General features: G+C 41.8%; 1 long non-coding RNA gene across 1 annotated transcript; it reads right to left on the minus strand.

The window, feature by feature from the left end:
* Nucleotides 1-14,916: 14,916 nt before the first annotated feature.
* On the minus strand, nucleotides 14,917-17,508 carry LOC125740374 (uncharacterized). The gene is made up of 2 exons (XR_007397599.1): nucleotides 17,457-17,508; nucleotides 14,917-15,102 (listed from the first exon to the last, which is right to left on the minus strand). It is a non-coding gene; the product is annotated as an uncharacterized LOC125740374 (long non-coding RNA).
* Nucleotides 17,509-24,280: the final 6,772 nt, after the last annotated feature.

Raw genomic sequence — 24,280 nt, forward strand, 5'->3', positions numbered from 1 at the left:
TCTACGCTGCAATGAAAAACCACCTACAGACATGTTAGTCAGTCTGCACACCATTAGTAACAATTCATCCTCACAAAGATGAAAAAATGCCTGAATTATGTTGCAAGCTACATGGATTTGTCTGGATTTGTATACATAACAAGTGACTGGCTGTATGTCTGTGGAAAATGCTGTGATTTTTGTCATATTACAGACTGATCATAAACTAGAAGACACACATTCAATATTAAAGACACCAATTAGCCTGACTGTGCGTTTTTGGATTGTTGGAGGAAACCCACACAGCATGTGGAGAACATGCAGACTCCACACAGACAGAGCAGAAGCCAGATTCAAACCCCTAAACATGGAGGCGTGAAGCAACAGCGCCGCCTACTGGACCACCGTGCCACTATCATTGAAACAATAATCCCAATAAATAACTCTGTTTCACAACAGCTGATAAATAGGGGATTATCCCCACAAAGAAGCACAAACCCCTTCGTGAGTGAAACTGCTGGGTTGATTAGTATGTATCTATTTATATTCAAGCATAAATAATTCACAGGCAGATTTAAATCAATTACTTATGTTTAACAGTAATATGAACTGGAATCTGCAGGATTCCACAACCAGCCACCAATACCAGCCAGTGTCCTTCCTCTCCAGCCCACTCATTGTCACAATGAAGGTTTTATTTTCTGTGTCATCCCTGATCAGGACAGGCCTCCCATGCAAACTCACTGATCTCTCTGATGCACAGGAGCCCCCAATCTTACACCACATCCTTTGTCTTTTGTTGTTTCCATAGTAACACTGACACTGTCTCCATCCACACCCGTCACCTCCTGTTTGTCCACTGACAGCCCTGGAGGACTTCAACACACAGGTAAAACACTCAAAGATTTGCACAGCAATGAAATGTTTATGAATATCAGCCCATTACAACATACATACTGTATGTAAATGTTTGGCCAATAAACTGACATTTTTTAACATATTGCTTATCATATTTAACCTCATGAAGTCGCCCGATTTAGCTGACACTGTTACTTCTTCCAAGTCTTGTTTATCATATTGAATTAAATTAAAATGCAGATTTTTAAAATATTAAAACATTTTTTTCATCAGTGTTTGTGTTAAGGTCCTTCCTTTTTGACTCAGTGACATGTTACATACTGTGCATCTCATTGGCTACAGTCTGCAGTACAGACATCTTACCATCAGTGACTGACAGATTAACCTGATCAGAGAGGCTCCACTGATCTTCACACCACACCAGTACCGATCGGAGTCCTCAGCTGTCAGATTGTTGATGGTCACAGTGAAGACTCGCTGGTCAGGATCATCTCTGACTCACCCTTTACCCTCCTGTGGAGAGTCAGTGTGTACTATGGGAGTACATGACCTCACATTATACCCTCTGCACCAGTATTTCACATGAGTTTTATATCTATCACCATAGGAACATGGGATTGTTACAGATCATCCTCTCTGTACACAGGCCCATTTCACTGTAGACACACTGTCAGCACCTGTGGGGAAAATAATTAACTGAATAAGGATTTTCCATCTTATGACATCTCTAAGTAATTATGCTTGGTTTGTGTAATACTTAGATTAGGTCATGTGTAATTAACAGAACAGTGATGATGTATAAAAGTCAAAGACCATCATTTTACTATAAGAACAAGGAAAACAAAACTAGTGTCTGATCTTGGGAAGGGCTTCAGCAGGATGTGGGATCGGGAATCTGAGCCTGGCAGTGTGTTCTAGGGCCTGAGAGGAAAACCAGGACCTTAAATCCCTAGTAAAAGGCCTAGATGAGGGTTTCCGGTAATGGCGGCTTGCTGAGAAGACGTGCCCACTTCTGCTCCGCTATGTTTCTGTAAAATCCTGAATAATACTCGTTTATTGGACGTTGAACAAGACCAGTAGTGATGCCTCTCTCGCAAAAGAAACTTGGTAAAAACATTAGTAGACCGACTCAGTCGAAATTGTCTAACTTCACTTCTAAGTCGAGCTCCGAGGCTAGCTGTGAAGCTAATGTTAGTGGTGAAGATAGCGAGAATAATACCAACACCTGTCAGGTGATGGAGGAGAAAATTGACAAGCCAAATGAGAGGGGAAAGACGGTCGAAAGCTTAGACGCAGTACTGGCGGCTATTGCAAACTTGAAATCGGATTTTTCCTCCAAACTGGACGGTATTTTGTCAGCAATAGAGACTGTGAGGAAGGATGTTAATGAGTGTGCTAAGCGGGTTGGTGAGGCGGAGGCCCGGATATCTGCAGCAGAAGATAGTATCACCACCTTGGAAGCAAAGGCACGGACTCTTGAAAATAACAACAAAGATCTCGAAGACAAAGTGCTGGATCTGGAGGCCAGATCGCGACGTTCTAACTTGAGACTTGTTAACCTGCCCGAGGGCGCGGAAGGAGAGGACGCGTGCGTCTTCTTGGAAAACTGGCTGCCGGAGGCTCTGAACTTGGCACCGCTACATACCGCTCTGACGCTGGAGAGAGCTCATCGGATCGGCCAGAAGAATACGTCAAACACCGCTGCACCGAGGACAATGATCATGAAGTTCCTAAATTACAAGGATAAAATGACCGTGATAAGAGCTGCCAGGGCAAAGGGACAGATTCTTTTCAAGAACCGTCCGGTGAGATTTTATGAGGACCTGGCGACCGGTGTACACAGAAAACAGAAAGAGTTTAACGCCGTGAGACAACAGCTTCGCTCCATGGGGATCCGGTACAGCATGATTCCTCCCGCGCGACTGATAGTGACATACAACGGAAAGTCTCGCATCTTTAACCAGCCAGGTGAAGCGGAGAATTTTGTGAAGGCTCTGAGGTCAGAAAGTGGACTGGGTTGAGAATGTAATCATTGACATGCTGTGTGTTGGCATGAAGGAATAATTACTGAGCTTTAAGTTTTAAAAGAAGAGTGAAAGAGAAAGGCCAATTTGTTATATTTGTTTATCGGTCCAGAGGCTTACAGCTACTATTAGTAGCCTAATTTTCTTAATGTATCCAATAACGAGTTTTTCTGTTTATGTAGCGGGGTGGGGTAGGGGGGAAAGGTGTTTAGGCATAGTCGGTTGATCCTCACTTTTGGGTGGAACAACCTTTAGCTGTTAGACAGGTACCAGTATATATAGGGGGAGGGAAATGGGTACCAAAGTTCAAGTTAAAGGGGTATGTTCAATACTTATTGTTGTGGGTGTAGTTTTTGACATTCAGATGTTATTTGTTTCTCTATCCTTTAATATTTCAAATGTGTTGGGAAGCTCATTTAGTGCTGTGTGTTATGTCTGGTGGAATAAGAATTAAAATTTCTTCTTGGAACTGCAGAGGACTACAAAAACTGGAGAAGGTAAAACAAGTAATGACTAGGGTGAAATCTATGCACTCTGATATCATGCTACTTCAGGAAACACACCTGTTGTCTAGTCAAGAGGCGAAGATTAGGAGGAGGTGGCAGGGCAGTATATATTCTGCACCCTTCACCTCTCAGGCAAGAGGTGTTATGATTTTGATCCACAAATCTATACCATTCCATGTGACAAGGGTTATTAAAGACAAGGCGGGGAGATATATTATTTTACAGGGCACACTTATTACGGAAAAAATAATCCTGATAAATATCTATGCTCCAAACATTGACGACCCAAAGTTTTTTCATAATCTTTTTTTGACAGCATCATCTCTGTCTGGTAGCTTCATTATAGGAGGGGATTTTAATTGTACATTGAATCCAGAATTGGATAGGAGCTCAGGTATTGATTTCTCGCATCCTAAAAGTAGACAAACTATTCAACATTTTATGAAAGAACTTGATCTGAGGGATATTTGGAGGGATATGAACCCCAAGGTCTTAAAATACTCCTGCTACTCAAATACACTTTTTTTTTTTTTTTTTTTAGTTTCTGGCAATATGAGGTACAAAATAAAGGATTGTCACTACGATAGCATTTTAATATCTGACCATTCGCCAAACTCATTAATATATGAAGATTTAAGACTAAAAAGAGATCCCCCTAGATGGAGATTTAAACAAAAATAGACAATCAAATAAATATTTATTTTGAAACTAATACGGATTAAACGTCACCCTGCACAAGGTGGGAAGCATTTAAGGCCTACGTAAGAGGTCAGATTATTAGTTTTACAAGTTATAGAGCAAACCAAACTTATAAGAAAACAAAAAAGTTGGAGGCGGAGATTGAGCTGCTTGAGGGAGAATACTTTCAAACCTTTTGTCCAAGAGTCCATCAAAAGCTTTTATTACTAAGAACACAGTATAACGAACTTTCTGCTTCTAAAGCAGCCTCACATCTTTTGCGTCTTAAACAATCATTCTATGACCAAGGGGAAAAGCCCGGGAAATTATTAGCCTGGCGCCTCCGACAATTACAAAATGAGAAAAACATTACTTCAGTTGTAAACAGTGATGGACAGATCATTGTTGACCCTCTAGGAATTAATGAAACTTTTAAGTTTTTTTATGAAAAACTATACAGCTCAGACATAACACATATGGGACAAGAGCAAAATCTCTTCTTAGATACCCTTCAGATACCTAGCATTTCAGAACTAATAAGTGCAGACCTTAATACACCTATAACAAAGGAGGAAATATCTATAGCAATAGATCATTTGAAAACAGGTAAAACCCCAGGCCCAGATGGGCTGCCGACAGAAATTTATCGGAAATTTAAAACTAAATTGCTGTCCCCTCTTTTTGACATGTTCGCGGATTCATTTGAGAAGGGAATCCTTCCGGCTTCATTAAGAGGAGCTCTGATAACTTTACTACCCAAACCAGGTAAACCGTGCAATAAATGTGGAAACCTAAGACCAATAAGTCTTCTTAATGTGGATTTAAAGATACTTTGTAAAATTTTGGCTCGAAGACTGGAGAGATTCTTACCTGATCTAATTCCCTGTGACCAGAATGGGTTTATTGCAGGTAGACAGGGATTTCATAATGTGAGACGAGTGTTGGATATTCTTCATAATCAGGAAGGAAAAACAGACAATGCTTTACTATCACTGGATGCCAAAAAGGCCTTTGATAGAGTTGAGTGGCCCTACTTATTTGAAATATTAAAAAGATTTGGCTGTGGGGATAATTTCTGTCGGTGGATTAGACTTCTATATAATGAACCATATGCTGAAATACTGACAAATGGAATTATATCTAAACCATTTGAAATTAAACGGGGATGTAGGCAAGGGTGCCCTTTGTCCCCCTTATTGTTTATTTTAGCAATTGAACCGTTTGCCATTGCGGTGCGGTCTCATAAAAACATAACTGGTTTATCAGTAAATCAACAGGAACATAGAATTGCTTTATTTGCAGATGATGTCATCCTTTTTTTGGAAAAACTGAAAGATTCTATCCCAGCCTTGTTGGATTTATTACACACATTTGGACGGATATCAGGATATAAAGTGAACAAAGAAAAATCTTCATTAATGATACTTAACTCAGAAGAGAGAAGAAGTGCCGGAAATTCTTTCCAATTCAAAATGGTAGACTGTTTTACCTATCTCGGGATTAGGATAGTGCCATGTTTGAGAGACATTGTTGGAGCTAACTACACCCCTATGATAAATTCCATCATCTCATCTGTAGATAGATGGAAACCCTTGCCCTTGTCACTTATAGCAAGAATTAATGTTCTTAAACTAAACATAATGCCCAAACTTCTGTACTTGTTCCAGAACATTCCATTGTCACCTCCTGCTAATTTATTCTCACACCTGAAAACAATTTTTGTAGGTTTTTTGTGGAATAATAGACGACCGAGGCTGCGTTTATCACTCTTGTACTTACCGTATGAAAGAGGAGGCCTCAAATGTCCCAATCCACTTTGGTACTATTGGGCAGCTCAATTGAGGACTATGATGTATTATTTTACAGATAAATCCCTCCCGCCTTGGATGAATATTGAAAACTGCTCGGTACCTCTTCCCCTTCCCCAATACCTATATTCAGCAAAAGTCAAAATGTTGAAAAAAAAGACAAAAAATCCTATAGTCAGAAATATGATTATAATCTGGTATCAGGTTAAGAAATATCTGGGTGAATCCACCTCTCTCGCACGCTTCAGCCCAATATGGGGTAATCATTTTTTCCCTCCAGGCAGAGCAGACCCTGGTTTTAGGAAGTGGGCTGACAAAGGTTTAAAGACAATAGGGGACCTCATGGGATCAGAGGATGAGACTTTGATGTCATTTGAGGAGTTGATTGCCAAGTATGATATTCCATGCAAACATCGATTTAAATATCTACAAATGAGAAACTTTATTAGATTATCTCAAAATCAATGCTTGTCAATCCCTCCGTTATCCACATTGGAAACAGAAATGAAAAAAGATTGCTTTGGAAAGGGAATAATCTCCAAACTATATAATATATTAGTAGAGGGTTCCCCTGAATCTTCTTTAGGGAAACTTAATGCCTGGAGGGAAGACTTACAGGAGGACTTATCCTCCGAAGACTGGGAGGAGGCATGTGCTGAAGCACAAACACAAACTACCAGTACCCGTCTTAAAGTACTGCAATATAATTGGCTAATGAGGACATATGTGACTCCAGAAAAGCTTAATAAGTATAATGGTGATAGCCCAGACTTGTGTTTCAGGTGTGGAGAGGAGAAAGGGACATTCTTCCACTGTATCTGGGAATGCAATAAAGTACAGTTGTTTTGGAAAGAGATCAAACAAGCTCTGGATACTATATTGGGTATACAATTAGATCTTGACCCTAAACTATTTATTTTAGGTTTATATCCTGATGGACATCTTATGTCTAGAAAGATAATTACCGCCATGGACTTATGTCTACTGTTAGCAAAAAGAGTCATAGCACTCTCATGGAGGAAGAGCAGTAAACCAAAACTCATTAACTGGATAAAGGAACTGTCCACAACTTTACCTATGGAGAAAATTACTTACATTGTCAAGGGAAAACTGTCACTTTTTCAAAACATTTGGGGTCCCTTTATGCAATATATGGAAAATGTGGATCTTAGTAGTATTGTGAATGAGGCAGATGAGATGTAATTGATGTCGGCCCTCTGCAGCTTCCTAAACTAAATAAATTTGAGTTTGTAATTTTGAACAATACAGAACAGTACAATTGAGGTGGAGTTGAGCAACCCTTGGAAAATAGAGAAACTTATTTGTTGTTGGGGTTATTTATTTATTTATTTATTTATTTATTTATTTGTTTATTTTTTATGTTTTTTGGGGTTTTTTTTGGGCTTTGTGTTTTTCTTTTATTTGATTAAGTTATTATTTACAGGTCATATTTTGTACTTCCACCTAAATATTTTTCTATCATCTTTTAAATGTCTGATTTGCAAGGAAGGTTGATTGATTGTTATACAATAATTTAGTTGCCTTGGATGCTCCTTTCGATGTGGAAGCACTCAAACTTCTGTAATTTCTGTATTTTTTAAAATTTTAATAAAGATATTGTTGGAAAAAAAAGGCCTAGATGAGGTGAATGAATGGGCTTGTCACTGTGTGGGATGGCCACACCCCTTCAGTACTATGGCCTTATTTGTAAACATATCCAGTCCTGTGATACAGGCCCTCTCATATTCCCTCTATACATGCTTCCTTTGGGCTCTATTTGTGAACGTTATTATGTAAAATATCATTGCTATGCTGGTGATACGCAGCTCTATCTGCCATTAAAACCTGGTGACTGCTGCTCTCTGGTGGCCCTTTCTAACTGTCTGGAGGATATTAAGAACAGGACAGCAATGACTTTCGTCCAGATTAATGAAAACAAGACAGAGGTAATGAGTTTTGGTCACTGTTCATGATCTCAGAGAACAATTAGGGCCTCATTCAGAAAACTTCCAGTCACATACTAAAAATCTTGGTGTCATCTTTGATTCATCACTGAGTTTGATAAACAAATAAATGCTGTTGTGAAGGGGTGTTTCTGTCAGCTGAGTTCAATAGCCTGGCTTAAACCACACCTTTCAGCCAAAGACCTGGAGAGTTACTCCTGCTTTTATCCTGATTGGGTTACTGCCGTTCTCTGTACCCAGGTTTACCAGAAGCATCTTTATTCTGACTACACCTTGTTCAAAACGGTGCTACCAGGCTCTCAACAAAAAATAGACACCAAATTTCCCCTGTGTTGGCTGCATTGCATTGGCTACCTGTTAAGTTTTGAGAATTTCTGAGAATACAGTTTAAAGATTTCTTATTTCTTTCTAAGGCGATACATGGCATAGGTCCCCAGTCCGTCTCGGAGCTAATTCAGCCTTACACCGCTTCTTATTAGATGCATCTCTGTACTGACCCTGCACACACAGGAACACATTTTATTTATCTATTTAATCTGACTATTCTGCTTTGCACATCATGTATTTAACATTTATAGTGATTTTATATTTATTACTAGATTATTGTATAACTTTTGCACTGTTTTTTGAACTTGGTTGTTGCTTAGTCTTGTTTTTCCATGGAGCACCATTATACCAAAAAGAATTCCTTGTAGGGTCAACCTACTTGGCAATAAACCACAGTCTGATTCTGATTATTTTTTGTGTAACATTGTGTAACATTGGCCAATGTCTCTACTTTTACTATATATTTATATTATTTTGACCTACAGCACTTTGGCACAACATAGATTGTTTTTAAATGTGCTATAGAAATAAAAATAATTCAACTTGATATAGAAACATATTTCAAGTCATCCATCTTGCCGAGATGGGGGTTGCGCTGTGACCCCTGGTGGACAAATTATGCAGCAACAGTACTCATATCATGGTTGAAAGTTCTGTCTTCAGTCTCTCTGTTTCTTTTTAGTTATCATTAATTGGCCATTATAAACCAAATGCTGATAGCGATTTATCACAGACTCCTGCATTAATGAATTAAAATATTCATGATGAATAAAGAAGATGAATTGGCGCTAATGTGTATTTTTACTGTGTTATTGATAAGATAAATATTACAGTACACGGATCGCTCTGGTGTCTCAGAAATTGTCTCCATTTTTTCATACCAATTTATCATTAGTACAGTAGTGCTTGCAGTTCACAAATGCTTTGGCCTACAAACAATTTGGTTCGCAAAAACTAAATTTGGTCAATGAACAAACTCGACCAGATTCCTTTTTTTATACTAGTGTAACACCGGCGGGGCGCATATCCCAGCATGCCCCGCGTACAATTGTAAATAGAAGGACCACGACAGGCACCCAACAAGCACCGAACCCAAATACACAGATGGGAAACACAATGTTGTCAGAAGCTGAACTGCGAAATGCAGATGCAGTGATAGATTTACACAAACTAAATACACGTTAGGAGCGGACAGGGTATACACACAAGACATGGGCAAAGTGTAAAGTGAGGTAGACCTTCAACAGCACGTCAGTCCATTGCAGGGCAATGGAAGCTGGAGAATTGCCATGTGAACAGCAGAAATGTGGTCATACAGGATGTGAGGGTGAGACTGTGTGCTGTATACAGAGGGTCTGACCTCACGGCTTTGTTTCAGTCTTTAGTATTGTGATGACATTGTGATAGCCCAGTGATAACTATACTGGATGGGTGGTACCCCTTCAAAGAGCAAGGGGAGATGGGATACCATTGTGGTATGCAAGCAGGTCCTCAGGGTTGTCACACATGTTTTTCTGAGGTGTACACTGCTGGTTGCTTGAGCCCCTGGATGAGACACTGGTCAGTGCCCTGCAGAATCGCTGTGGGCAGTGTGAGGACTTCTGCCCTCTCAGTTAAACAATAGGTGCAGGGACTGAGTCAAATGAGTCTCTCTGCATCCTGCTTAATGATATCAAGGGGTTGTGTAGGCGTGTCTGTGCTCACATGGCTCTATCAGTACAGAGTGAACTGGCCAGGGATCAGTTTATCTAGACACTTAACCCCAGATAGCTCACATTCAGACACAGCCAACCCCTCTGCGTCCCTAGACGAGGCCCTGGAACTGGCTTTGGAGAGAGAAATTGTGGGCAGCAAGGTGGCGGGGAACGAGGCGGGAGAAATCAACCAAGCTGTAAATGCCAAAGGGCTTGGAGGACCCAGGCCCTCAGGTTTACTTCCTGGAGGCAGACTGCCTGTAGGCTGACAGGCAGCAGCACCCCCCCCCCCACCCCTCAATCCTCAGACAGTGTCCCAAGTTCACCGCCACCCAGGGTTCCGCCAAGGGCACGCATAGCCGGGAAGATGTGGGCCAACAAGGTTAATTTCCGGAACTTCCTTGTTGACACCGGGGAGGTGGCCCTGCTGCCACCTGCTGCAGAGGTTGTGACTACGGATTGGACTCACAGAGGCAACTTCTGTCACATACCCACCATAGTGATGTGAGTCGCATGTACTGCCCTAGTCCATACAGGTTCCACTGCAACCCTGGTGAGACCAGACACTGTCTAGAACTGACATTGGTGCAGGTGAGAACAATGACTGGTGACCTGGCCCCTTTAAGAGGGACGGGGTTGTTCCCTTTTGACATGGGGGGTTTAGTTGTGAATAGTAACTATGTGGATGGCTGACATGCTCGATCCCTCCATCCTGGGCCTGAATTTCCCCCGGAGCACGGCATGTGTGCTGGACTTTGGGCACAACATGCTGAGATTCCCTGCGGTCCATGTGTTCAGTGGGGCCGCTGGCCCCGCAGCCTCTGCAGCTGACTGCCCACCCCTTACTGCCACTGGGCCTGTACCTCCACATCAGCTAGAGATCCCTTCCTCTGCTACAGTCACATGGGCCCCTGAGCCCACATGTGTCCCCTCCAGTGTAGCGCTGCAGCCTCACTCACTTCACTGGAGTCTAACGGGGTTTATCAGAGCGACTTACCTGAAGCTGCCATTGGAGGAGCCCATGATGACCACACGGTTGCCCTTGTGCCACTGCAATCCCACTGCCCTGGTCCTCTACCTCACACCATTGATCCCCTGCCCCACCCATACGGTTGTGTGCCTCTTCAGGTTTGCAGCCTCCTCCTGCACTGAGCGGCCATTTCAGAAGTTTAATTATTTAATTATACAGTAATACACACGTTTCCAACCATTAAAAACATTATCCAGACTTAAAGTCACTTGAATAAAAATATTTAAAAACTTGTTAGCATTTCAATATAGTATCTGGTTGGACTGTGTACTTCCTCTTTGTTTACATGGTTAACATAACACTCACAGCACAAAGTATGCTGTCCTCAGCATTCGTATCTCCGCAACATTCCAAAGATCCATCATAGGCCTTTAGTCTAAAAACAAGCTAAAATGGTCACTGAGAACCTTTGCGTCCATTGATTTCCATCAGCTGTGTTTGGAAAGTTCGAAAGAATTTCTGAGGCTACTGAACAGAGCCAGGGTTGCCAGCTCTCACCCATCTGGTGTGACACTCACACCTTCAGACTCTCACGCTCACGCAAGAAATCTTATTAAATCTTAGGGCAAATCTATATTATTTCATTATAAACCTAAAATTCGCTATATCAAATGCACTGGGGTACTTTGAAAACCCTGCAAACTATTTACAAGGTAATAAAACTGTTACGTACATGTAAATCTGTGTGCATACTTGTTTCAAACTGAAAATCTTATGCCAGCCAGCTAAACAAATTAGACAACCCTGCTACAGGGCTCTCTGTTCAGTTTTCGCTGAATGCTAAGGCTTCCCAGGCAAGCTACTGACCCTCCAAATTTCACAGACCTCTCGGCCACCCAGTAATCTGTAACTTTAGTGCTGAAAGCCTGACAGTGAGTGTATCATGTGAGGCAGCTGTGGAAATACAGACTCTCGTCTGTGCCACAAAAAACCTTCTACAGCGGCAATGTGGGATCTGTGCTCTCCGGGAGCATAACTGCTCGGTACGGCAGCTCCAGCTCTGAGGGCCGCCGAGTCCCGCTGAGGGTGATACGATGCGCCCAGAGAATCACCAGGACAGAACTGCCGCCCTGCATAAGTCCCCGGGGCCTTATGGCCGGGACTGAGAGGCCGAGGAGAAGCTTCTACCCCCGGCCAGTAGGATCATTAACATCACAGATTAAAAGCTAAAATATGCTATAACTACAATCTGTACTTTAAACATTTCTACAAATTTTTTATACATTTTCATCTTTACTTTTTATATACCTTTTATTGTTATATTTTCTTATTATCTTTCTGTAGTTTCAGTTAATTCACGTTGTTTAATTTTGATGTCCTTTTACTAGTGTGTTTATTACACCGACTGGAGTAACGACAATTTCATTTCGCTGCCAGTGTACCACTACATTTGTACGACAAATAAAAATCTTGAATTTATTGTGTTACCCCCATCACATTATTTAATGTGTTCCTCATGAATTTCATTGTTTTCCTCAAAATAAACACGTATTCCAATTTTGGTTCTTGCAACACATTTCCAAAAAAGTTGGGACAGGAGCGATTTAGGGCCAGTAGTGAGGTAAATTGGTTAAATAATGATGTGATTTGAAACAAGTGATGTCAACAGGTGATTGTAATTATGATTTGGTACAAAAGCAGCACAAATACGTGAGAAAATTATTGAAATGTTTAAAAACAATGTTCCTCAAAGAACGACAGGAAGAGATTTGGATATTTCACCTTCATCAGTGCATACCATAATTAAAAGATTGAAGGAATCTGAAGCAATTTCAGTGCGTAAAGGACAAGGAAGCAAGCCTAAGTTGAACTACCGTGATCTCCGATCCCTCAGCATCCCACTGCATCAAGAATCGTCATTCATCTATAAGCGATATGACCACATATGACTACTTTGGCAAACCTTTGTCAAGTACCACAATACGTAGTTACATCCACAAATGCCAGTTAAAACTGTACTGTGCCAAAAGCAAGCCCCATCTTAACAGTGTCCAGAAGCGCCGTCGGCTTCTCTGGGCTCAGAACGCATCTGAGTTGGACCATCACACAGTGAAAACGTGTACTGTGGTCAGATGAATCAGTATTTCAGGTATTTTTTGTGAGAAATGGATGCCGTGTGCTCCAGACCAAAGAAGAAAAGGATCACCCAGACTGTTACCAGCAATAAGTCCAAAAGCCAGGGTCTGTCATGGTATGGGGTTGTGTCAGTGCCCTTGGCAAAGGTAACTTGCAGTTCTGTGATGGCACCATTAATGCTGAAAAGTACATAGAGATTTTGGAGCACAATATGTTACCTTCAAGAAGACATTTTTTCCAGGGACGCCCATGCATTTTTCAACAAACAATGCGAAACCACATTCTGCACACATTACAAAGTCCTGGCTGTGGAGGAAGAGGGTATGGGTACTTGACTGCCTGCAGTCCCGACCTGTCTCCAATAGAGAATGTGTGGTTCATTTTGAAGCGCAATATGTGACAACGAAGACCCCGTACTGTTGTCCGCTTTAAGACTTGTTTGCAGGAAGAATGGGACAAAATTACACCTGAAACACTACATCACTTGGTGTCTTCAGTCCCTAAATGTCTTTTAAGTGTTGTGAAAAGGAATGGCGACATTACAAAGTACTAAATGCTTTACTGTCCCAACTTTTTTTGAAATGTGTTCTAAGAACCAAAATTGGAATACGTGTTTGAAAAAGAACAATGAAATTCACGAGGAACACATTAAATAATGTGCTGTTGTATTGTTTTCAATGTAATACAGGTCAAAGATAATTTAACAAAGTGCTGTTTTCAGTTTGATTTTCATTTTACATACCATCCCAACTTTTTCTGATTTGGGGTTGTAAAATGTGAACACAAAAGCTTTTTTTGTGTGAACATTATAAAACAGATTAATTCGTATTAAACAATTTCAAAGACATAGACATCTAATATGTGTGTGTCTGTGAGAGAGAGCATTTCAATTAATGCCTATAGTTCAATATTTGTTATATGTGCTGAATTTCATGGTCATCATTTTGGAAAAAAAGCTACCTAAACCATACGGGACTTAGAAATGGGTTAAAACTGACAGGACGATACCAGATATCAAATTGTATAGTTAGGATGAATGTACTGTTAAACATCAGCACCATTGGAGGAGTCATGCATGGTGAGGCAGGGGGATATCTGTACATTAATGGGCGATGCATTACTGGGGATCTTTGGCGCCACCTTTTGACCAGTTACAGTCGTCATCAACATTAAAAAAACATTTCCATTTCCACTGCGTGAAAAAACAAATTGCACCCTATTTATAGAGTGGGAGACTACTTTTTGCAAGGATTTATATCTCCTGAAATTGCTTCTTCACAGATAAGCACCAGAATGTTCTTTTCCCAGATGGTAGTAGGGACAAAATCTCCTACCACTGATAATTCTGACCATACACAAATTTTTATTTTTCTGCGTCTTGCGATTTTACCGTATCAAAAATAACCAGTAAATCCTATTATTATCCTGCTACCCCCACTCTACCAAAACTCATGAAATGATATGATACATTTGGAGGAGGAAGATTTCTAATTGATCCTTTATACCCACCAACCAGACCAGTATAAGAAGCTGTATGATGTAAAGCCTCTTTAAATGGGTACAGACTACTTCCGTTTATTGTAATAAGTATCTCATAAATTTGACTTTACACTTTTGCATGGTATTGATAGATTTTGAAAGTTAATTACTTAACACAATTCTTATTAAAATTGTTCATTATACAACCTGAATGTCTCAAGGTAGCACATTAGTACAAAAGACGCTGTATGATGTATTATTGTAGCAGTCAGATGTTATTTTAACCAATGTACAGGTTTACCTTTAATTTAATTCTACAAACATAATCAAAATCACTTGTGAAAAAGACATTTAGTCATTTACTAAGGCAGATACAACCTGTGGAAGCACAGCTAAAAGCATACCATCACCCATTATAGAGTGACCCATTGTCTTTGTAACTGAGTAATCACAACTAAGTGCAATTTACTATAATGAAACTGTACACAGAAACTGTAAAGGCAAAGGTAATTTATTATGATGAAATGCTTCCAAAATGCCCAGTGTGCTTCAGCGTTTCTCCTTTTCTCCAGTCGTCGACAGGTCCTGTGTTTATTAGGTGATCTGTGATGTAGGAGATCCTGAGAATGGCTGCTGCTCCAAGGATGATTGGCAGGTGGCTTTTCCCAGGAACAGCGGGCTGGAGATGTAAAGGTGGGATGGAGAAAATAAAGTGTAGGGGAATACAGAGTACAAACAACCATAAGAAACACACGGCCTATGGCCATATGTCCACAAGACAACCACCCGCCCAACCCGAGAGGGAGCCCACGAGGGACTAAGGGGGGCCCAACCCCTGTAAAAGGAGGTCCGCAGAGGGGGGACAGACAGCAAGCCCCCCAGTCCCTCCCGCAAGCCCTCCACCGAGGGAAGCGGGTCCAGGGCCAAAGGGCCCCATCAACCGGGAACACTCCCCTGGCGGACGGTCCCCCCAGCCCGCTCCCCGGCAGGACGGATCACCGCCCACTGTAGCGACCCGGCACGTCCCCCCCCTCCCCGACACTGCAGGATGATCTAAGGGAGACCCATACAAACAAAGTGCACCATCCCCCCCCCCCCCCACCACCCAGGAGCGGACCTGCGTCAACTGGGGAGCGGCAGATCCCCCGCCCAGCCCAGACCGAACCCTACAATTCGCCTAGAAGGGCTCAGAGCATCCCTAGATACCCCGGACCGCCTGCCAGGGCCCCACCACGGCGCAGCAGAGCCAAGGACCACCCAGCCCGCAGCCCACAAGAGGAGACGGCCCACACCGGCCAGGGCCATCTTCTACCTGCCGGGCCACCCCACACGCGCAGGGCCAGAGACAGAGAGTTAGGGGGGGCCCCTCAGCCCCCACTGATTCCCCGTCCCATGTTAATGTGAAGTGTGCATGTACATGTGTGAGAGAGTTGTGTGTTTATGTCTACAATGCATTAAAATTAGTGGGTGCAGTTCGAGTATGAGGGCCCCACCACTGGCAGATGGCAGAGTCCCCCATCCCCCTCCCTGCACCCCAAGGCCCTAATGTAGCATGGACTGTGTATATAACTAAAGTGCAAAAAGCAGGTGAACAGTCGAGGCACGGGCACCCCACCGCTGGCAGACGGCAGAACCCCACCTGCCTAAACCCACCTCCTCAGCCCTAGTGTCATGTGGTGTCTAATGTGCAAGTAAAACCTCCCCACTGCCCCTCAAAGCTCTAGTGTTGTATGAAATGTGGTGTCCGGCCCAGGGGAGCAATAAGGGCGTGCAGGAGTGGGCCCCCCCCGGCACCGGGGCCAGATCCCCGACTGGCCCCGATTAGTCCTCATCCCCGACCCCACACAACCGGCAGGGGCGGCCAACCGAGGGGGTTCAGGGGCGCCACATTAACAATTGTTAATAAACATTCCACTATACATCTCAAAATTTTGCACACTTAATTCATTATCTTTGATACTGTTTCAAACATTTAATGTTCCCCAAACAGCAGCAGAAGAACCACAGCTTCATCTTCCTTGTATTTTGGCTCTTCTCTGTGTCAAGAGCTCTACAAGCTCAACTTTAATATTAATTTTCCACCACTTCTACATCTTCTATCTATACCAGACCCACATCTATCTCTACACCGCCAGTTTCCTCTCTGAAGAGTCTCAGAAACAATGCCAGCATTGCCTATCACTCTCACACCCTCCCCTCCCTTACACCAGTCCGTCACACCTCCCAGTCCCCCCATAACCTCCCCAGCCTGGACAGTGGGGGGTGTCGCTGGTGAGCACTCCTCCAAACCTTTCCTCTCTCCCCAGTCGATCACCTCGTCCCACAGGTCCCAGGCTCCCCAGTGCTGGTCGTTGGTCCAGGAAACAGCTTTCGGAATTTTCATTCTGGTTAACATAATTAACTAGCCGTCTGTGATACTCTCAAAGCCAAACTAGACACTGTGTATTTTCAACGTACTCCAGACATTTGCTAAATGCTATTCACCAAGAATGCCTATGGAAAGGGATGGAGCCTTCATTAGCTGCTCGTGGCATCGAGGCTACTCCGATAGAAGCGGCCAAATTGCTAAAACTGTTTCACAACCTATACAGTAACGCTGGCGAAATCAGGACGCTGCTTCGGTACGTTATAACATCGCCATGGTAATGAACCCAGCAAACGGTTAATCTTACTTCAACAACATGGGACATTTAAAAAGTAAACGTATAGGGGCTCTTTTCAGAATAACATCTTCAGATGAAACGCATTACGACAGACCGGATGAGTAAAACCAATCATATCAACCATAAGGCTTGTTGTTTTTAAGTTTAACACAATTATTTTCTCTTACAATTTAAATATAAACAATCACATTACGAAAAATGGCCACAGCATCTACAGTTTAAGCTACTAATTTTAAATATATTTCAATTATATTTTGCGGCAATATTTGCATGAACTATATCACGACATACAATGAAATATATAATTAACTATGCTAACAAAACATAATCTGAAGAAATAGCAAGAAACATACGAAGAGATGCTTCTCACCTCTGCGCCATCGCTCTGTCAGAAAGTTTATGTTCAAACTGCACTGATTTTGTTTCTATGGAAACCAGCGAAATTTTTCATTGGTCGAAAGGATGAAGATGTGTACTGACGCCATTTTCAACGAATGAAAACGAGAATTAATTGTCAGGGCGGGACGAATTTGAAGGTGAACCAATCAATAGTAGTATGTTTAGCTCGTGCTTGTTTTGGCTGAGCGTGATTGGATTTGTTGATCTAACCGCCTTCAAGCCCGTAAACCATGTATCTACTTGTCAATGGGAAACCACGCAGTTCTGTCTATAAATACTGACTGTAATTTTTTTATGACATTATGTCTTTGCTATGCAGTATTACGGTAATGCGTAATACCGCGATGTTTGGGGTGCCCCGCTGTTTTTTTTCCATAGCTGGTGAACGCAATTAGCATTTTAGCCACGTTGGTAGGTCCGCTTTTGAGAAAGAACACTATAGTTCTTGTTATTCACATTCTGTGTCCTGGTGTTTTTAATTTCTCATAATGTGAACAAAGATATGTCATATACAAGTTTTTTGAGAGACTAAATTTTGGTTTGATTTATAATTTATTTAATGGTAAATAAAGTTCTTATATAGTCATTTTAGAATTAGTGCAGTCTTTCGTTTAGAATTAGCGCAATATTCTTAAAAACTGCATGTTCAAACCAAACGCCATGCCATAATAACTGCTTTACAGATATTTCATTCAGGAATCTATGGAGGGTATACTGTAGGTAGGCCTGTTTGTGTGTGTGTGTGCGCGCGTTTGGGTGGGTGGTTATGTACATAGTGCTATAAAAACATGTTATTTTGACTTTGTAGGGACATGTTTTCGGTCCCGAAAGTAAGATACTGAATTTTATTAAATTCTGTGAATGCAGTCAAATGAATAATTCAAAAAGTCTTGCATTTTGTTTGGTTGCTTACTGTTACTGCTTGGTAACTACTGCAATGTTTAAGGTTGCCATAGTTAGGATTGGGGTTACGCCCATACAAATGAATGGAGAATCCCCACAAAGATTCAAATACCTAATCTGTGTGTGTGTGTGTGTGTGTGTGTGTGTGTGTGTGTGTGTGTGTGTGTGTGGAGTAGGTGTATATTACATTGTGGGGACCAAATGTCCCCCACAATGTGACAAAAACCCCGTTATTTTGATGTTTTGGGGGGCATTTTCAGGTACTCACAAAGATCTGTAAATACAGTCAAAAAACTAAAAATGCCAAAAGTCTTGTATTTGGTTTGGTTACATATGGTTAAGGTTAGGGGTTGGTAGGGGTTAAAGTTGTCATGTTGGGATTACAGTTTTCCCCATAGAAATGAATGGAGAGTCCCCACAAAGATATGATTACACAGCTGTATGTGTGTGTGTGTTGTGTGTGGTATCAGATCAGTCCCTGAGAGTTCAGTAGTCAGGCGCCATGTTTCTGAGTCTGGTTGTGGAGGCCTGAATGCTTTTCCAGATGCCAGAGTGAAAAGATTATGTGAGGGGTGGGTGCGGTCATCCACAATGTTGGTGGCTTTGCGGATGGAGCGTGTGATGTGAATGTCCATGATGGAGGGGAGAGAGACTCTAATAATCTTCTCAGCTATCCTCACTATCCGCTGGTCTTATGATCTGAGGCGAGGCAGTTCCCAATTCAGACCGTGATGCAGCTGCTCAGGATGCTCTTGTCTAAGGAATCAAAAATGTGGTTCCATGGGGTTCCAGACAGTGACCTTTTTTGGAGACAGTGAGACTAAATTTTATACCTAGGTGCACCAGTTATGACATTGGTCAGGTAGGCTGTGGTCTGTTAGTTGGTGACAAGTGGCTGGTGATCCATGCAACCCAAGCAGAAGTGAGCAGAACTTGTATCAGCCAAATAGACAGGAGAAAGCGGATTTTTCATTGGACTTCAGGACTCCTGAGTAACAGATAAAGACAGAGAAACAGCAAAGTTATGGAGAATCAGGAAGTAAGTGCCAGTCTGCGCAGATCTGAGGTCAGTGAGACACACATAAGGCTCCTCTGATGCTCCTCTTCATCCGCTGATGGGCCTCCAGGTGAGAATCACAAATCAAACATGATAACAACTGACACAAAGGCCTGAGGTCAGACCCTCGGTATGCAGCACACAGTGTGTCTGCAGTCTCACCCTCACATCGTGTATGATGACATTTCTGCTTTTTAGATTAAGTGCCTGTCTGAGAATAACTTCTGCATCATGCTAATTATTTAGCTGTTTCGTGCTCATGGGCAAAAGAAAAATGAGGATTAAGTTAAATATATCAGAAATAAATTTCTAATGTGGCTCAAGGCCACAGTAAAGTGGACCATCACATCAAGTAAGTACAAAACAGCCTTTACTAATACGCTAAGGGTTAAAACAACATATAAGATGTGCATAATCTGACAGTATATCAGCGTGAGAGCAAGGCTGGCCCTGGAAGTGGTGTGCATGCAATGGCAGAGCAAAGTTAGAGACACCCGCTAAAAACTTTCATTTCATCTCACTTGCTCCTTTCTTCTTTTTCCTTCTTTTTTTCCCTCCTAATCTGTCCATCCTCTTCGGCCAGCTCACCCACTGCATCACCATGCCGCCTAAAAATGAAATAAATAAATTTTTTAAATTTAAAAAATGAAATCGATCAACATGAGAGGCCTATACAGAGTTTATAGAACCCCTCATGGTAAAGCAAACATGTTTGTCACAGCAGTGCATTCAGACCATGATTTTTCCCCATGAAGGGAAAAAAAAGAAGAAGGTGGGGGTCAGTGCAGCAGTGGGTAGTTCAGGTCCAGAATGTAAAAATCCAGACCAAGATTTAGTTTCAACCAAACAGCTGAGTACTCTGTATCAGTGTCATTCTTAAAGTCGTGTTTCAACTTCTGGCAAAGTTCTCCCAGGAGCCTATCTCTGTTGTATGTACAGTCGGCATGTAATTCATTCCTGCCCAGATCCCTGACAAACAGTTGGAGGCAGAATTACTTGTTATCAGAGTATGTGAATTTTTACACACACCAGCAGCTGTGACAGAATAAGATATTTCCTTTATACTGCTGCCACATAGTGGACACAAAGAAGACTGCAGTCAATTCTAAAATCAGTCGGTCAACATGCTACCACCACAGACTATAATCGGGAAGTGATCAAACTTCATGGAACAATATGAATATAAACAAACAGATGTAGTAAGTATATTGTGCAAAATGTATCTTCATCTTAACTACGCTGAATGGTGGAGTCCCAGAGTAAGTGATCCTCACCTGGAGGCCCATCAGTGAAGAAGAGGATGAAGAGGAGCATCAGAGGAGCCTTATGTGTGTATCGCTGACCTCAGATCTGTGGAGACTGACACTCACTTCCTGACTCTCCTTAACCTCACTGCCTCCCTTTTTGTGGGTTTTAAATGTTTTAAAAATCATCCATCTATCTTTGATTTTCATAAACTGTTTGTGCACTGATGCATTTCCTGTCTATTTCTTGTCTGTTAAAAGGAAAACAGTTTGATGCTGCTGTTGTCCTGCTCTTACCAGGAATAAATATTATGATTTCATCTAGAATCTTATCATTTTAGAAACATGATTTCATAGCAAAATTATTGATAGCTGGTCTTCACAGTGAATCATTCATGCTCACAGAGTTTAAACTACAAACAAAATAATCAAATAAGTCTAGTTCTTTTCTAAACTGTTACTTCCTCATATTGCAAATGAGCAAAGAGCAGTGAAATCAGACTTATTCTGAAAAGCAGAAAAGTCGTCATACACGATGTGAGTGTGAGACTCTGCAGAAACACTGTGTGCTACATACAGAGGGTCTGACCTCAGGCCTTTGTTTCAGTCTTTATTATGTTTTATACAGTTTTAAAATGTCACTGCAGTAGGTCCTTTTCATATGTGTGGATCAGCACAAATCAAGAGGTCCGTTAGGAAGGTGTCTGTATGACAGGGGTGGGGGTATCCTGGGGGGGGGGGGGGGGGGGATGGGTGGGGGCAAAGTCAGGTAATTCACTTCATCTGGGTCTTATCAGCAGTCCTGTGTTTCTCTCAGCACCACAATGATGTTTCACACATAATGGGGTCCGTGGGCCTCCTCAGTTATATTCAGGCTTTCAAAGTTCTTCAATCATAAAAAGTCACATGGATCTGACGCTCTGACACTTATATTTTATATTAATTTGTTTAAATTCATTGAAAATACTATATATTACAGCTAGTATTTGGATCCGTCTGCTCTTTATCCGTTCCTCACTGGCATACCTGGGTCTCTGTGCAGTGCTTTCCGGAAGCATCAGAACCATTCATAAGGGAATCTATGTGTGGCTGCCCTCTAGTGGATACACAAAATTCGGCTACTTAAGTAGCTTGACTATATTTCCCTCCTAGTTTAGTTTAGTTCCTAATTTAATTTAACAGATGAAACTGAAGGCAGAGCTGGAAATTAGTTTAGTCATGACTTCAGAAGTTACGCTGACAAGGGATTCTGTACAATCAGAGATGAAGCTGCTGGATGGGATGGTCATCGCCTGCTTTTTCTGACTGATGTAGGTCTGGATGTAAAGTTACAAACTGCTTAATGTGTATCAATCTGTTTTATAATGTTCACACAAAAAAGTGCTTTTAATGTGTCTGCACCTTGTATCTCCCACAATGTGCTTCTGCATTTGATATCTTCTTGACTTGGGGATAAAGAGATTTAACTGGATGGATTTTACTTTTGTGAAGCACTACAGTCCAAAGCTGAACTGATTGTTCAAAGCTTTTTGGTTTTTAAGCAAAACTACTTCATTTAATTTATCTGAAACCCACTTTGCGCCTTTCTAGACTCAACAAAGCATCATTGCCAACAAAATAAGTGAGTTACAGTTAAATCAGGTAAAGAAGTTTCATTTGGAATTTACTGATCCAGGTTTTCAGCACCACGGACACCAACTAGACTTACTGTCATTTAATGGGAGTGAAAGCAGAAACCAATAGATCACACAGGGATATTTTCATTTGATGGTGTCTTTCTTTTTACTTTTGATATGCCGTCTTCCTCCTTAGCTGATATGTGAGGCTGCTGTCAGCTGAGACAAGCTGGTGTGATTTTACGCAGAGTGATAAGTGGGCGGTCCTGTTTTCGTGTGTTACATTTTCATTTGATGTTGGCCAATATGTATGTGGTACTGTTTCCTCCTTAACTGACATGCACAGGCTGTTGTTAGCAGAGACAAGCTGGTGTATTTGTACTGCAGATTGAAAAGTGGGCGTTCCCGATTACATCACTCTTTTAAAGAGTCCCTGATTGGTGGGCTCTGACGAGGAGGGGTGACCTAAAAACTCCAAACCATTTATCCCTCCATCCATCCATCCATTTTCCAAACCGCTTATCCTACTGGGTCGTGGGGGGTCCGGAGCCTATCCCGGAAGCAATGGGCACGGGAACAAACCTGGATGGGGGGCCAGCCCATCGCAGCCAAACCATTTAAGTTTGTGAAATTCATTTTTAATAATTACCAATTTCAGAAAAATATGAAATGTTTTGTAAAGTATCAATTTATTAATCATGTATTTAAACAAATAATGACCAGTATAAAAGACACATACAAAACTGTACAAAAATCTTGGGCTGTCGAAGAAAATGATGTTCAAATGATCTTCATCTTGGTCTAGAATTATAATATTTTGTCCGTCAAAGTGTGGCAGCCCAGTCATTTCAAAATCTCTTCTAAAGTTAGTAAAACATTTGCACCAACCATCCAATAGACCTATATCTTTTTATAACACAACTCCTATGGCTAATCAATGCATCATTAACATTTTGTCACGGGAGACGGCAGCGATCGCGGGCAGAGCGGCGATCGTGCGGGCAGGCGGGTAAGAAGCAGGCAGACAGCCGAGAATCAGGGCAAACGAGGGGTTTAATCTCAGGGACGAGGGCACGAACATCAACTGACATCAATGACGGACAAAGGACTCGGGTAAGACACGGACTGAAATACACAGGACTGAGCAAATTAACTAGATACAGCTGGGTACAATCGGGAGAAAACACGTGGGTAATCAGGGGGCGTGGCACACAGGAGGAGCGGACGAGCCGGGCATGACACATTTGTTTAATTTAATTAATTAATTAAGTGAGCTGGTGGCAGAATTTAACAAATACATGGAATGGCTGGGGTGCCCCTGAGGAGAGGTTTAGGATCCAAAGCGTGGTTCACCTAGCGATCCAACAAGGCATCAGTAACTTTATGGAGAAAAGAAGAAATTCTTGTTAGTTTTTATTGTGTCACTTTTAATTTGCATATATTTTTATGATAATTGTGTTTTTGTTCTGAGCAAATATACACAACCCAATTAAATAGCATTAAACGTTTTCTTTGATGGCCCAAGACTTTTGCATAGTACCATATTTTTTCAGAATCAAGAGACAATTTAATAAAAACCAGTCTTACCTTCACAAGATAACGATTATTAAACATTAACCAGCAGGTGGCAGCAAAGCACTTGTGAATAAGTGGCCAATACGTGGTTGTACAGGTTGCCAGCAGATAATCATCCCCTCTGTTTAACTGACTCTCATGCTATGACTGTACAGACTGAGCAGGGCCGAGTGAGAGAGGCCTCACTGCAGTTAGCATAACCGTTTATTTTACAGCTCGTCTGACTCATTCTGCTCCACGAAGGTCATCTCCTCTGCCAGCTTCCTCTGATCCAGGGAGACCCTCTGCTTCTCTCTGATTGGTTCCCGCTTTCTACAGGAGGTCCAGTGCAGCTGAATGGTGATGATGGTGCAAATCAGGTAAAACACACCAGTCCCAGCTTTCAGTACAGCATCCAGAA

Source organism: Brienomyrus brachyistius, chromosome 4 (genome assembly GCF_023856365.1).
Source record: "Brienomyrus brachyistius isolate T26 chromosome 4, BBRACH_0.4, whole genome shotgun sequence".
Classification (NCBI taxonomy): domain Eukaryota; kingdom Metazoa; phylum Chordata; class Actinopteri; order Osteoglossiformes; family Mormyridae; genus Brienomyrus; species Brienomyrus brachyistius.